Source organism: Ciconia boyciana, chromosome 2 (genome assembly GCF_034638445.1).
Source record: "Ciconia boyciana chromosome 2, ASM3463844v1, whole genome shotgun sequence".
Classification (NCBI taxonomy): domain Eukaryota; kingdom Metazoa; phylum Chordata; class Aves; order Ciconiiformes; family Ciconiidae; genus Ciconia; species Ciconia boyciana.
The window spans coordinates 140,102,851-140,117,429 of record NC_132935.1 but is presented as its reverse complement, the minus strand read 5'-3'; positions in this window follow the sequence as shown (position 1 = coordinate 140,117,429).

Genomic DNA, 14,579 nt, shown 5'->3' with positions numbered 1-14,579 from the left:
CAGAATCACGCTCTGTTACACTCATAAGCCAATACGCTGTCCTTTCAAAAGAAAAGAAGAGGCAAAGGAGGGTGCGGAGGAGGTTGTATTCACCTATGATGAGAAATATGGACGGGAGGTTAAACATTTGGCTGCATCCTTAACCATATTCCATAAAGGGTAAAATTTACACCTAGCAAGAGTACTAGTAATGAGCACTGGGAATGTGTCTCCTGACTGCCCTCTCTTTAGCAAGGGCTGGGGCTCAAAGCTCTCCCTTGCTTGACATCATCCATAAAAAGTGGATTGAAGCCTAATGGTATCCAGACAGCACAGGTGAATTTATTCCTACTGAGATAAGAAAAAAATACACTTAAACTGTTATAAATCAGTAAGATTTATGGATATTACTATTTGCCCACTAATAACATGAAGATGGCACAAAACCTCCAGAAAATTAAAGATTTCAAAGAGTCTTAGCTCATCTAAAAATGTGAATTGCTTGTGTAAGATATGTTTAACATCATACACTAAGTGATTATTGCATAGAATATATGTGAATATAAGTGTATCTGTCACTGTCAACAAATACTGGATGGTTCTATGTATTGTCATTCAAACATCTGACCACCGATGACGGAATATAGTTAATTTTAAGAAGTTTTAAAACTATTAAAATATAATCAATATTGATATCAAAATAGTAAACCGCCCTGGCTGTCCTTTCTGTATATTCTGTATATAAAAATGAGAACTTGAATAGAACTGTTTGCTTTGTGTTATGCATACGTATGTAAATTGTTTAGACAGAACTGAAAGGTATTTCATAGCTGATGTCTTAATTCTGACGTTAATGACAGGTTGTCAACTCCAGAACTAATAATGAAAGGCTGAGGTGTGATCCTGGGCCAGTGAAGTGCTGTAAATGGGAGCTTTGTCACTGCCATTAGTGGACATATTAGTAGGCCTGCACTCCTTTATTAAATAGTTTACTTAGAGTTACTTTGGTTCATGGGAGATTGTGAGTTTTGTTTGCAGCTCTCTACGTTTTCCTTGCAAGAGATGCAGTCTGCATTGTGTGATAGCTTCCTTATGGAACTTTCTAATAAATCATACATAACAAGACACTTCTTATTTCCTCTGGAAAAGTTGTAAATACAAGCTCTGGAAAAGTCTAATTTTAAACGTAGAAACAGGGGAGCCTGTTTCTCAGGCTCAAAGGTAAATCAAAGAATAATTGCATCCAGAGCAACCCGACAGAAGGCTGATCGGGAGCTGGTCCCTACAGACAACTCCCTGGTGACAAACTCAGAAGTGGAACCAGACAATGCCGTGTCTGGCAGGTCAGTCAAGGAGCTGGTTACAGATCCAGTTTCTGATGTTTTCTGTAAAGTATGATCCAAACCCTGATACTACAGTACTGCAGCTGGCAAATACACACTTGTGTGGTCACAGATGAGAGGTTTTGACCCTAGAGCAAATAAAGGAAAAAGGCAAAGAGCATATTCACTGTGGTAATTACAGTGTCTCAAAATAACACAGAGTTTATTGCATTTTTAGCTGGAGAACCTGTTATGTTCACAAAAAGCACTAGAGCAGCCTCCTGGGCAAGACGAGTGGGTTGTTCTGAACAATAGCATAACTTGCGCTTGAGAAACCACTCTCCTCTCCTCCGCACCACCACCCTCTTGTTATGACATGATAATTCATCTTGCTTTGGGTTTTCTCTGCTCAGCCTAGTGAGTATGGGGAGGAACCCGAAGTGCAACTCCTAGGGGTAAGTCCTTCCCTTCTTAAATAACTTCAACTCTTCTACTGATGACAGGGCACTACCAGATTAACCAGATTTCCTTTCGAAGCCAGAGAATGTCTGTTACACAACAAAGAGACAGAAAATCCTCCTTAAATTCCAAAGGTAGGCTCCTGTTTAGTGCTGTAGGAAGAAGGTTTAATAAGCCAAGTTGGGTTCGTTCAGCCTATCTGCCATGCTGCCGCTCTTCATCAGCATTAAGCTTGGCATTCTGTAACGAGCTCGCAAAGTTAGAAATAGGTACAATAGGCCTGATTTCTTCCCATAAATAAGTCAAATTCCTTAAACTAAGGAAAATTATTGATCTCCCGGTAGCTTCCATTGAGGCTACCGGGAGATCTTTCTTTCTTTTCTCACTTTCTTTACCAGTTAGATATTTATGTCCTTTGAGTGTCCTAGAGAACTACCTCTTTCTTTTCAAGATCATTCACAGAGATGAGACTGTTTTCTGAAAAGAGATCTGGGCTTTGTTCTGCAAAAGGGATCTGTTCCCATAGATGCTTTCTTAGCCTTCCTTCTGTCTGAATAACAACCGTCCAAAAGAAAAAATGTAAGTATTCATGCTTACTGGAAGGGGAGAAAAGTCGCTACCTTGTTCCCGTTGTGTTGACAGTCAGTTAACTTGGAAGCATTACTGCCCATAGAATGAAACTAAGATTTTTGTCAATTCAGAATTTCATCATTTTTAGATGCCAGGAGTGTAAGAAGTAAACTTGATCTTCTAGGCATGGCATCTCACTGTCTGTTTAGTTCTGGAGCACAAATTTCAAGTTCTATGTACAGGTATGTGATGTTTCTCTTTGCACTATATGATGCTAATAAGTAAGACTGTTTTAATTCTCCTGCACGGGCTGCCAGGCTGGCTTAATGATCTAAAAGATAGTAAGATCCAAAGCACTACTTTGACGTCTGCGGGTGCAGTCCCTAGTAAGAAAACCCTGTGTGCAGAATTGTTTTTCCTCCATGTATAAATGTATTTAAGCATTCAATAGAATTCCTAAAAAATAACGTTTTAAACTTTATTTTCTGAAACATATTAATGGAAAGCTTTTCTACCTTTATGGTGAATGCTATAGATCTTGACTAAGCCTGGCTATTCTACATGCTTTGAGGCCATTAAAAACTACTGGTTTTTTACAGATATCTACTTACTATGAAATGGCAGAGTTCTCATGTGTTCGTCATTTCTTTTAGTTGTATAGAAGGAAAAATAAGTAGTAGAATTACATCAAACTAAAGGGGGAGGGACACACATGTAAAGCAGTTTTCATTGAACATTATTTCTGTAGTAGCTAACATTGGCTGTAATGAGAATATGGACACTAAATGAAGTGCAGGTGGCAAGAATGTGATGACACTATCATATTAGTGATCTGAATCAGGAAGGAGATCGGTACTGTGCCCCTTAGTGACTTTTTTTGTGTCCGTGGAGGAGAGAGCACAACAGTCCCTAACGCTAATGCCCCTGAACATTAACATAAATAATGGGAGAGTAACGATGGAGCACATACTCCTTTCAGCATCTCAGAGCAGATACCTCTTTTTAGTCTGCAGCCTTCCATGCAGTAGTCTTTCTAGACCACTTACTCCAAAAAAAGTCAGTGAATATTCTATTGAAGTTTACTTTCTGATGAGGTATCAGGGTAGCTCAAAGAGCTTTGCTGTATCACAGCTCAGTGGTTTGTCAAATAAATCCCTTCTGCTGAAGCAAAACAGTCTGAGCACGCTGCATGGTTCATATAATAAACCAGGAGCTGTAAAGCTTTCAGCGTTGTACTGCAGGTTATGATGAGATGTTGGAGAAGCCTGTTTTTTAATTCTGTGGCAAAAAAGAGTATCTAGCGGTGGAAGTGGAAGTTATGATGACCCCAGAAGGATGCAGCAGCAGCTGTAGAACAGAGACAAGAGAGGTCTTAGTTCTGCCAGCCAATTCAATTCACTTTTCCTTGCTGCAAAGATAAAATAAACTCTTGAGATCAAAGATCTAATTTACAAGGCTGTCCTCTTAAGTCAGTTGACACATGCACTTCAATAACAGAACATAAAAGAAACTGCTCACAAGCAAACAAAAAAAAGATGAGCCTCAATTATAAACATCCCTCACCCAACTGTTTGTGGATATCAGCATTATGGTTAGAGTAGCCACTCACGTCCAAATGTTCGTGTAACTGTTCTGGGAGGTCAGCTTTGGGCATCCGTCTAAATCTCGCTGGAAAAGAAGTCTGAAGCAGATGGGCTCAGAAAACAAAGACTCAGGTGAAATGGACCATCACAGTGAGAAGAGAACGACTTATTTAAAGCAACTGATACTTGTTAGAACTGAAAAAGACTTTGGAACTTTAGTCTGACCACTGTGTCACCCTTTTTTTGAAGAGGTCTGCTATTTGTCTGTTTTCCTTAAGAAAATTAAGCAATGTGTGATGTTTTGGAAACTGTACAGTAATTTCCTTTTTCAGCTGTTTTTAGAAACTACTGGTGCATCTGCTTGGCTTGTTCTGCTCTTAAAGACATTTTTAGATTCCTGTAACTCTGACTTTGTCTATTGTATGTTTAGATAGGGCTTTTGTCAAAGACTTAATATTTATCTTACCAATTGATTCAAAGGATCTTTTTGTTATTATTTGACTTTTATGTCTTTTGCAGTTTGGTTAGTTCTCCCTCAGTTGTCTCTCAAATAAAAAACATTTATACTTCTCCCTCTACTTGTTAGGGTGGAATAGAACATATGCATTAAATTTATCCCAGAAAGGACTGCCAAATTTTATTTCAAGTAGTATTACAGTACTTTCAGATATTACATATCAATCTTAGTATAATTATGGCTAAAATTGGACACACAGGGTTAACATACTCTGTACCTGTTGATGTAGTTCAACTCATGTTGTAATTTAACTCGTTTTGGGGGTAGGCAAAGTGGGAAGGTGTCATATTGGCAATTGATATTGGATTAATAGAGGGATTTAAAATTACTTCCTTTTTACATGTTTACTGCATATAGCGTGCAGTATATGCACCCACTCAATGATAAGGTTCAAATAACTGCTTCAAAGCTGGAAGTTGCCATCAGGTTCTTAAATGGCATCAAATAAGAGGCTGTTGATTGAGAAATGGAAATGTAGTGCTTTGCTGCAGATCCCTAGAATACTTCACAGTAGAAATCAGTATTAAGATTCATCTTGAATCTTAATACCATAAATTAAATTGAAGACAAGTTTTAAATCTTAGGACAGCTGTAAAAAATAGAGTGAATGAACAAAGATGGCTGATGTATTTTTGTTTACTTAGAGGCTAGCTAGCAAAATTATCTATATTCATGTTGCAGTTATTTCCATAAAAAAATTTGTATGGCAGACTGTTGTTCTAGCTATTGATTTGTACAAATCTAAGAGAATCTCTACGAATAAAGCCATTTTCCAGGGTGATAGGTTTTGTTCAAAACCATTCATCTTCATATTGAAGACCTCTAAGTCTTCTCAAACTAACCGTCTTCACCACCACCTCCCATGGCTGTATCTCCTTCAGAAGAAAGTTGCACCCTATTTAGAAATATCAGTCTGATGCCTCCTCTGCGATACTGTACTCCATCCAGTTGGGTCTTGACAGATGCTTTGCTTCTGGGATGGGGCATATCCTGGTACACAGGCATCTCAAGGGCGATACTCCTTAAAGAAAAGGATGTTGCACATCAATACCCTGTGGGTAAAAGCAAAGCAGGCTTCACCAGCTTCCATTCCTATGTCTTACATGACTAGCCACGCAATGACAGAGACCTGACACAATTGCTCTAAGCATGCAAGGAGGTGGTCAAGTCCTACTCTGTCTTCTTGGAAAACAACTTACCTTTAAAAACTTTGAACTGAGCAAGATCATCTTCTGGTGATCCGCCAGTCCCAGCAGATTGTGTGAGCTGTTTCACCCTGCTTAGACCAAAAGGGGAGATTTAGGCCAAGATGCTAAAGGCTATCTCCTAGAAGAGGAAGTCATCCCAAGACTGATCTGTTCACCATAGACATCAAAAAGAAGTCAGATAAGACTTGCTCTGCAAGAATCTCCTGTAGCAATGGAAGTCTCTGGCTATTTACAAGAATATGTGCACAGTGACTAGAAAATCACTTTTTGGTATTAGATTGGTTTGCATATCCTTGTCTTCATGGCACAGAGTAGGAACAGTGTTCCTAGTGTGTCCACTGCAACAGCAACCTAGCTGTACAAAGATTATTTTCTCAAAAATAAAAATAATTGTTAGTTAGGAAGAATAAAAGCCAACTAGTACACCCTTCTTAAACAGATGAGGTAATTCAAGTGAAGGATAAAATCTTACTTGGAAATTTGCAAATAGATTATTGTGTTTTTAGATAAATTGCAATTAAATGAACAAGGCCTTTCTGGCACCTACTGCCTCATCTTGCTTCAAAGAGTTATTTTGGCTCATACACAAACTAATATTCTGCTTCCCCAAAGAAACAAACTATGAAGATAATGCTGAAAAACTTCTCCTTTGAAACACCATTTGCTTCTGATATATCACTTTAGTCTGGAAATCATGACCCAGTAATTTGTCAGTCTCCAAGAGAATAGTCCACTCTCTTTTAGGACTTATTCTGAAACTGGTATCAGTATAGATCATCCGTGCAAAACCACCTCAGCAAACTGGATCAGTGTAGGCATTGCCAGAGCATTAGAAGATGAGAAAAGGCATCCCCTCAATGGGATTTAATGTAGAGCACTGGTGACATCAGAAATTAGAATATGCTACGCTTTTCATCAGGGAAAAACAAAGGAAAAAAAGAGAGGTGGCAGCTTGGCGCTTTGCTCATACTTTTAAAAATACTGAGGGTCTACTTTGTAATAGCTGACAGAAATGTTGTTGAGAATACAGTAACTCAGCAACACTTGGCTTACTCTGTTTACCTTTTCCCCCTGTACGTATCTATAGATCTTAAACTCCTCTGACCTAGAGAAAGCCTCTTCTACAGTGTTTATTACATTATTAAGATGATGAAACTTGAGGTAAACAGAGGAGAGGGACGATTCTTATCTGAGAATTTCCTCCCTTGAACCTCTTGTTCCCGACACATCCAACCTGGACTTGTAGGTGCCTTTCCTAAGCACCTAATTGCATGCTGGCTCAGGCCGGGCCAGAAGGTCCAAGCACGGAACTTCTCAGAGACAAATCTTTTCTCTGCTTCCTCCATGCTGATGTGCTTAATTACAATCCCAGTCATCGTAGTTTCCATCTGCTCACTGGAGAGGAGGGAAAGAGGAGCTCTTCGGACAACGTTAAGATGAGAATCACCCTCTGGCTTGTCCTCTCTTCCTTTGGCTGTCTACACAGGGAGCCGAGCATGACTGCTGCTGCCAGAGATGGCTCCAGCAAAGTGCCTGGAAACGGGACGAATTTATCTATCTCAGCCTTTTTGGCCTGATTCTCTCCCGATGAATTATTTCTGCAGAGATCAGACCTGTTGTTAGCAGTGGAAGGCTGTATTACAAATGGGAATTCATTTACTTTTAAATAAGTATTTTGATTTGTTCAAAGTGTAAGTCCTGACAATGTGGTCTGGGAAAGGTTTAGTGGGCTGTTTCTTTGCTCCAAATATACTGAAAGAGCTGGTCTGTTGCCAGCCATGGAGGGACGAGGAGGAAATTAGAATATGCAGTATTTAAGGAAAAAGTCAGATAAAAATAAAACTTCATTCTCTAGATGCAGTTTTAGTTATGAAGTGAACAGCAGTTCAAAGTAGAGAGATGTAGAGGAAGTTAATTTATAATGACCACTTCCTGAAATGGATTGAGGTGGAATGCAGCTATACTGCTTAGTTGTAGGCCAGCAACCAGCGTTTTTCAATCTGCTGCTTTCTCCAAATGTGTGAGAAAATGGCCTTGTGAGTTCACATAACTTTCACGAAGCTCAGTTGCCAGTTGGTGCCTGCATCTTGTCCTCAGTGTAGAGATATTTTACGCACACAAAAAAAGCAGTTCTGAAAGGAAAGAGAGATTTTTGCACACACTTGGGGTTCAGCAAAGTTGTTATAATTTCCATCGTCATAACTGAGAACAGGATTTGTCCTAAAGATTATAGTAGAATTAATGTAAAAAGTTTGGGCAACAGAAATGTGACATAACCTCACATACATATATAGAGAATGTAGATATATATTATGCATCTGTGTATATATGTAGGGATAGATAGATAGATACATACATACATACATACATAAAATTATTATGTGCGAAGAGATGCATTATGTAAGATTGGTCTTCAGTTTTTCCGGAAGAATTTTCTTATGATGTCCTTTAATTCAGATGTCAGATGCTTCACATGACTCTACTGGCTGGAAACCTGTGTCATTTTGCCACATCTGCCGTTAATAACGCAGTTACCAGTTAGTCCACGTATAGAAAAAAAAAAAAATATATTTTTTAATGCCCAATAAAAAGTAGTACGTGGAATTTTCCCATTTGTAACTTGTGTGAAGGGGCCAAGTATAATTGGCTATATGCATAGATGAAGTTGCAGTTTCTAGACCGGAATCTTTGCTGGTTTCATGTGAACCATGTGCCTTTAAGAACTACTCTCTATCCTCATAATTCCTTATTATAGGAAATTGCAGTTGGCAGCAATCAGGTTAAGTATTTAAATATTTTACATTTAATTGAGGGGATTAAATTCACATTTCCAATTTAGAATGTTTTCCCATCTCAACTACAAAACCTGGTTGTATGTTTTAAAGCTTTTTTAAAATGTTAATACTGACTTAGTGTGAAAATACTTGATTTCATGAACGCAAAAGAAAACACAATATCTTTTTTTTGTCATTTAAAGAAGAACACATCCTCTATCAGGAACCAAATTGTTTATTATTTTGATTGCTGCCTTCCCTTTACTCCCCTTCTCCATCCCTCTCCCAGTGATTGATTTTAAGTGTCAAATGTGGAGAAAATCCTCATAATGAAAGAGCTGGCAGAATCTGGTCAAGAACAGTGATCCCTCTTGGTAGGGGATCACGTCCAGCTCCTTTTTTCTTGTCTACATTTTCCTACTTTTTTTTTTTAATCTAAGTGACTTGGATATTTCCAAGAACGAGGCTTGGGGAAAAGGAATTGTGGTGACCTCTTCTTTGAAGTAAGATTAAAAAAAGGACAGGGAGAAAGTCTATTAAAATGTGGCTGCCTTCCATGCTTTTTAAAAACGGGCTGTTTGTGTGTGCAATGCCTGCCAAGGAGCCTGTCTGCATCTTGTGTGTTCCAGTCAACAGTGCACACCCTGCAATTGCATCTCATCTCCGTTTTCGGGCAACTCTGTCTCACCTTTTCTCTGCTCTCAGCAAATATCTGAGAAATTCACCCGTACAGTCTTCTGTACCTTTTTCACGATGGTTTCAGCTCTCAGTCTGGTGGGACAGTTGAACCCCAGTGCTGTTGATAGCCCAGGTGGGGCGGCAGTTCAAGCCAATGTGATGTGTTTGGGGGCAAGAGCTGGGTTCACGTTGTCCTGGGGTTGTTTTTCTTTTTTAAATCTAGACAATTTCAGCCATATAAATTCTAACCTAAAAGAGCATTAAGATTGCAAAGCTAAGCATGGGAATTCTGCTGTTTTGGGGGCAACAGTCTGCATCTGGAGTATTTCCAGAAGCTCAGCAAAGTGGCTGTTACCGCAGGGTTCCTAAAAGGCGGCCGACGTGGGAGCTGTGCTTTGTAGGACAGCACGTTCAGCTAATTGCCTGTCTCGCTGACACAGATTGGAGCCTGCAGCCCTTCACGGGGTTCACCTGCTGTTCATGGAGACAGAGCGATCATTGATCTCAGTGGAAGCAAGAACATCAATTGGGAGCCAGGAGCTTTTCTTCTTACGAAGGCAAAATTTTGCTCCTGTGACTGGTCATTGCTCTCATTTCCAAGCTCCTGCTGGATCTGAACCCTGCTTCTCATAGACACGGACTCCTACTTCACAGTTGCTGGTAATTATACATCTAATTCAGGGGTCAGAAAGACTTACTTCTTGCCTCAGATACACACCCAAATTGTATCTTGGGTGCACATAAAGATGAGGCTGTGGCATCTGCTATTTTTTCCCCATGTTGCTTTCATTTGGAAAGAATGTGTGTGGGTAGAGGAGGAGCTGTGGTGCATTTCAGCAGATCCCCATCTGGACCATCAGAGATCCAGGCCTGTGGGACACAGCATCCCACATCCCAGAGCATCCCTTGCTAAAGTTCACGTTCAGCAGCAGTGTGATGGCTTTCATGAGGGGCTCTTGACCCTCAGGGTTAAATCCTTGCCTTCCTCCTCTGTTTCAAGAGGGGTATGTGTTCTACCTTTAGAGACTGCGTATAACAAACAGGTTTTGAGAAAAAAAAAAACTGAGAAAGATCATTCAAGTACAGCCTGTTCATAGTCAAAATAAAATACCACTGGAAAACAAATGTTTCCAGGTGTTGCTCAGAGTGAAGGGTGAACTAAGCCTGATGTCATGGGCAAACAAGTTCTACACGCTTGGGTTCACCACAGCCACACCGCGGCTCCCTCGGAGCCTGAGGCGGACCAGCACGTGCTCTGCACGCTGTGGAAGTACCGCTCCTCGGTGAGAGGTGCTGGGGCAAAAACTCCCATCCCGCTGGGACCAACTCCATTAGGCACTTCGAAAGCCAGCAGAGCCAACTTAAAATCTATCTGCCGCTTACTAGGGCAACTTGTAAGCTGTCTCAGGGCGGACACAGGGTAATCGCAGTTTCTTAACCTGCTGAGCGAGAATGCAGTGGGAACAGAGAGTAATGGAATAGCTGGGTTTGACATGCATACAGGATGGTCGCATCTGTGCAGGACACGAGTTTTTCCGAAAATCCCGAGCCCTATCCATCCTCTTAAACAGACATTGGTTTAAGATGATACTCTGGATGCTATGCTTTGTTAATACCCAGAGTAGTAACACTTCTCTTTAGCCTTGTCCGTACTACAGCAAGTCGTGCAGCCCAAGAGGAGTGGATCCATAGAGTAAAAAAATAAACCAAGGCTGAGGGTTTAATACCTGCTCTTACAAGCATTTCCAGTTTAGACTACCGTTGCTCTTGTCCTACGGGCTGAATGTTCCCTGGACTCCGAAGCACATATTCTGGTTTAGTTCCATTTGGAAGGAAACGGGTTTGCTCTGAGATGGCTCCGTGATTCAAACAGAAACACGGTTAAGTTGGGATGATCTGGAGACGGACTCCCAAGCTGAAATGCTAACATACATATGCATCCCTTGTATTTAAATAGGTCTTCACTGCAAAAGCTTGGCAAGCACAGATTCGAGCTGAAAAGATGCTGAATGTTCTTGTGAAGTCACAAAACAGGGATTTGTTACGGCAATTATATAATTATTATGTAATTGTTACAAAAGTGGGATTTGTCATAAAATCAGTTATCCTCTTATCCTCTTGATGCAGATCAGATAACTATATTTTTATTCCAGAATATCACCCAGTTTCCTAGATCCACTATCTCTCTGGATATATAAAAGCACTACAATAAATTATTCTGAAATGGCTCTTAATTATCCATGCTTTGCCTTTTATACATGTAACTGTTGGGGAGACAGATTTTGTATTTTTTGGAAGACTTTTTAAAATTATTATTCCCAATTGAAATAAGACAAACTCACTATGGAGTGAAACATAAAACCGGTCACTTCTGGGTTTGCATTATAAAACTGTAAAATAATGTAAAAAATCTTTTCCATTTTTAATATTCATTTTTGGCAAAGTAATTTTGAAAACAAACTAGAACAAAACGTTGAAGTAGATATTAATGAAAAACTCTTCTTTTCCTTCCAAGTAGAAAGTTGCCAGAAGAGTAAAGCATGTGAAGAGTTTAAATTTTGATGACTATTGACTTTCTAGTGGAAAATATTCTCAGTAAAACTGATTAGTTGCTTCTCTAAAAGTAAGCAGGAAGATAAACAATGTTTAGTCAGAAAATGTCTTAATCTATCCAAAAGCAAAAGCAACTATAAGATTTTAAAACCTCCTCCACGTTCTTCATAATCATTATCTGAGGTAGCCTTCAAATTATGATTGCCACTATTAGTGAGCTTCGTGATGAGGATTTTTTAACTGGAAAAATAAATAGAAATGTGAATTGTGTTTTGTGTATGGTGCACATGCTTTCATAACTTTTTCCTAATCACACCATGAGCTGTAACACGGCCTGGTGGTGCCTACTAAGAGTTCTGGTCAAAAGAAGCAGCACTTTTCACTATTCAGCCTTCAGATGTAGCTTTATATGACTCCTATATTGAGGAGCTTTATATTTCTCCTCCAAACACAGTCATCTCCCCTAATCCATACTGTATCGAACAATTTGAAAATAATGTTATTAATAGGAAGGTAGTCACCCACAGAAAGCATAATCCCATTTGATTTTAGAAAATATTAATAAATTGAACATGCTGCCTGGGTTTCACTTGCCTATTTGCTTTTACAACAGGATGTATGGGCTATGGATAATTTATAAACAAATAGTATTATATTATTGATCACAAATCTCCATGGTTACTGGGCTCCTCCAGTTTCATCTTGGCTTCTATGTAATTAAACCTTGTTGCACACGTACAGCAGTGCAAGCTAGATTAGGCTAGAAACACAGGAATCATTACAAAGGACAAAGAAGGAAATTTCCTTTATTTTTCACCATGGCATAACTGGCAAAGCTGTTTTGTCTCTACGTACAGAATTGGTGAAGAAAAAGCAACATTGTGCTCAAACACCAGAAAACGAGTACTTGTGAGTAACAGTGGATTGAAGTTAATGGTGTGCTGATCAGATTTATGTTCTGATCTTTGTCCATAGATTTGTTATAGACCTTTTTGGCACTTTCCACCTATTGTCATACTGGGATCTGTAAGAATACCCTCAGCTTGAGACTCGCCCTGTTCTAATGTGATTATAAAGTAGCGGTGAGTACTCAGGCTTGTACAGTTAATTTTTTAAACATTTTTTTTCTTCCTTCTTGCTGTATGAAAGACCCAGGCAATCAATGGGAGTGTTATTTTATTAAAAAAAAGGCAACATGAATATACCTACACATACAATATTAAGTACCAAAAGATTGAGCTTTCTCCCCCCCTCTATTTTTCAGTTAAAGTAATCTTGGACAGTTCTCGGAGCAACAGTATGGGAAAGTTTAAAGTAAACTTCAGTAAAGTTTACTTTTTTAACAAACATGTTTTGAATACTCTTCTATGTCACCTTTGAACTGACCTGAAGCAGGTTAGTCCTCTTCTAGATACCTTGAGTCCAAGATATCTAACTACTTTAAAATGCAAATAGGAAATAGTGGAGGATGCTTTTGCATCTTGAAATAGCTTTTAAAAAATCTCTCTTTTGGTCTCCATGCACTGATTATTCTTTCACTTTTCCTTATCAGACTGTTTTCCATTTAATTTTAGTTTCCCTGTTTCTGGATTCAATTTCCCCTAGCTTCATCTTTCTGGCATATTTATCCTGCCGCAAGCTATTCCCCGAGGTTGTAGATATCTGCTTTCCAATCTAACTGCAGAGGTAACTGCTCTGAAGGGCACGGTCACCTTTACCGTGGCAGCTACCAAAGGACTCACTGACTGCTCCTTCTCCTTGCATTTCTGTGTATTTTCAAACAGTAAGGTACTAATTGTTAGCCTTGTCAATATTTTCATACTCTGTGGCCTCTCTCCTGCCTTTCTGTTTCTTAAAGTCTACAGATTCCTTCCTAAATAAAGCATGTTAATGATTTTTTTTTCTTGTTCCACTGTAGGTTCACTCCCAAATATGATACTTCCAGCATCTATCGTATCTCTTGAGGGTTCCCAATGGAGTGGATACTCACAACTAGCATCGGATATTAAAAACAAAAATGGGATTTACAAATAAGTTTTACAGAACGTTCTTCCACATAATCCATTTCAGAAAAAGCAGCAGAAAGGAAAGGGTTTAAATACACAAAAAACAGAAAGAGGTACTACTGTAGTCACAGAAGGACCATAAGCAACAAAGAAACCCACTTTTAAAACACAAAGTATATACAAGACTATAGAAAACAAAACATTCGGTGTATGGAAAGAGGATTTGTGGATGTTTTTGGCTAGATCAAATCCCAAAAGTTGACAATAGGAGTCCTTCCAGAACTGCATTTAGATGACACTTTCATAAATAACAGTGAAGCAACAATAAAATTCTGTCTATGGTTCTGCACAATTGCATCATCCTCCCCACACAAATGTCTAATTCCCCTGAACTTTTCCCTGTCTTCAAAAGGAAAACAGTGGCCAAGAAGTGAGCCCAGATGAGCCCACTAGTGAGGACTGAAAATAGGGGTTTGCAAAGTAGAGTCTATGGAAAATTACCATGAGATGTATATATTAAAAATTATTTAAAATGGCTTCAGAAATCAGAGAGAATAGTTTGGTCTTCACTTCTTTCTAAATAAGAATAACAAATTGCAAAATATGCAAGGCTGGATCACATTAGAGAATTCTCATAAATTATATATTACACAGTTGGACATTAAACTGTTAATACAGGAAAGCTTCAGAGTATGGGTTTCCAATTTCCACTTCATGAATTTTTGTCAGCACAGCTTCCTGTGGTCGGATGACGTATCCTGTCAGTGCCAGGCTTTTTTCCCCAAAATACTTAATTGAATTTTAATGTCGTGCAGAAACTCACACACCGGTGTTTGGCTGAAAGGCAGTGCTAGAGACCATTCTGATTTTTTGCTCTTGATTGTACCATTGTGATTTCTTACTATATTAATTCTTGTAAGCACGACAAAT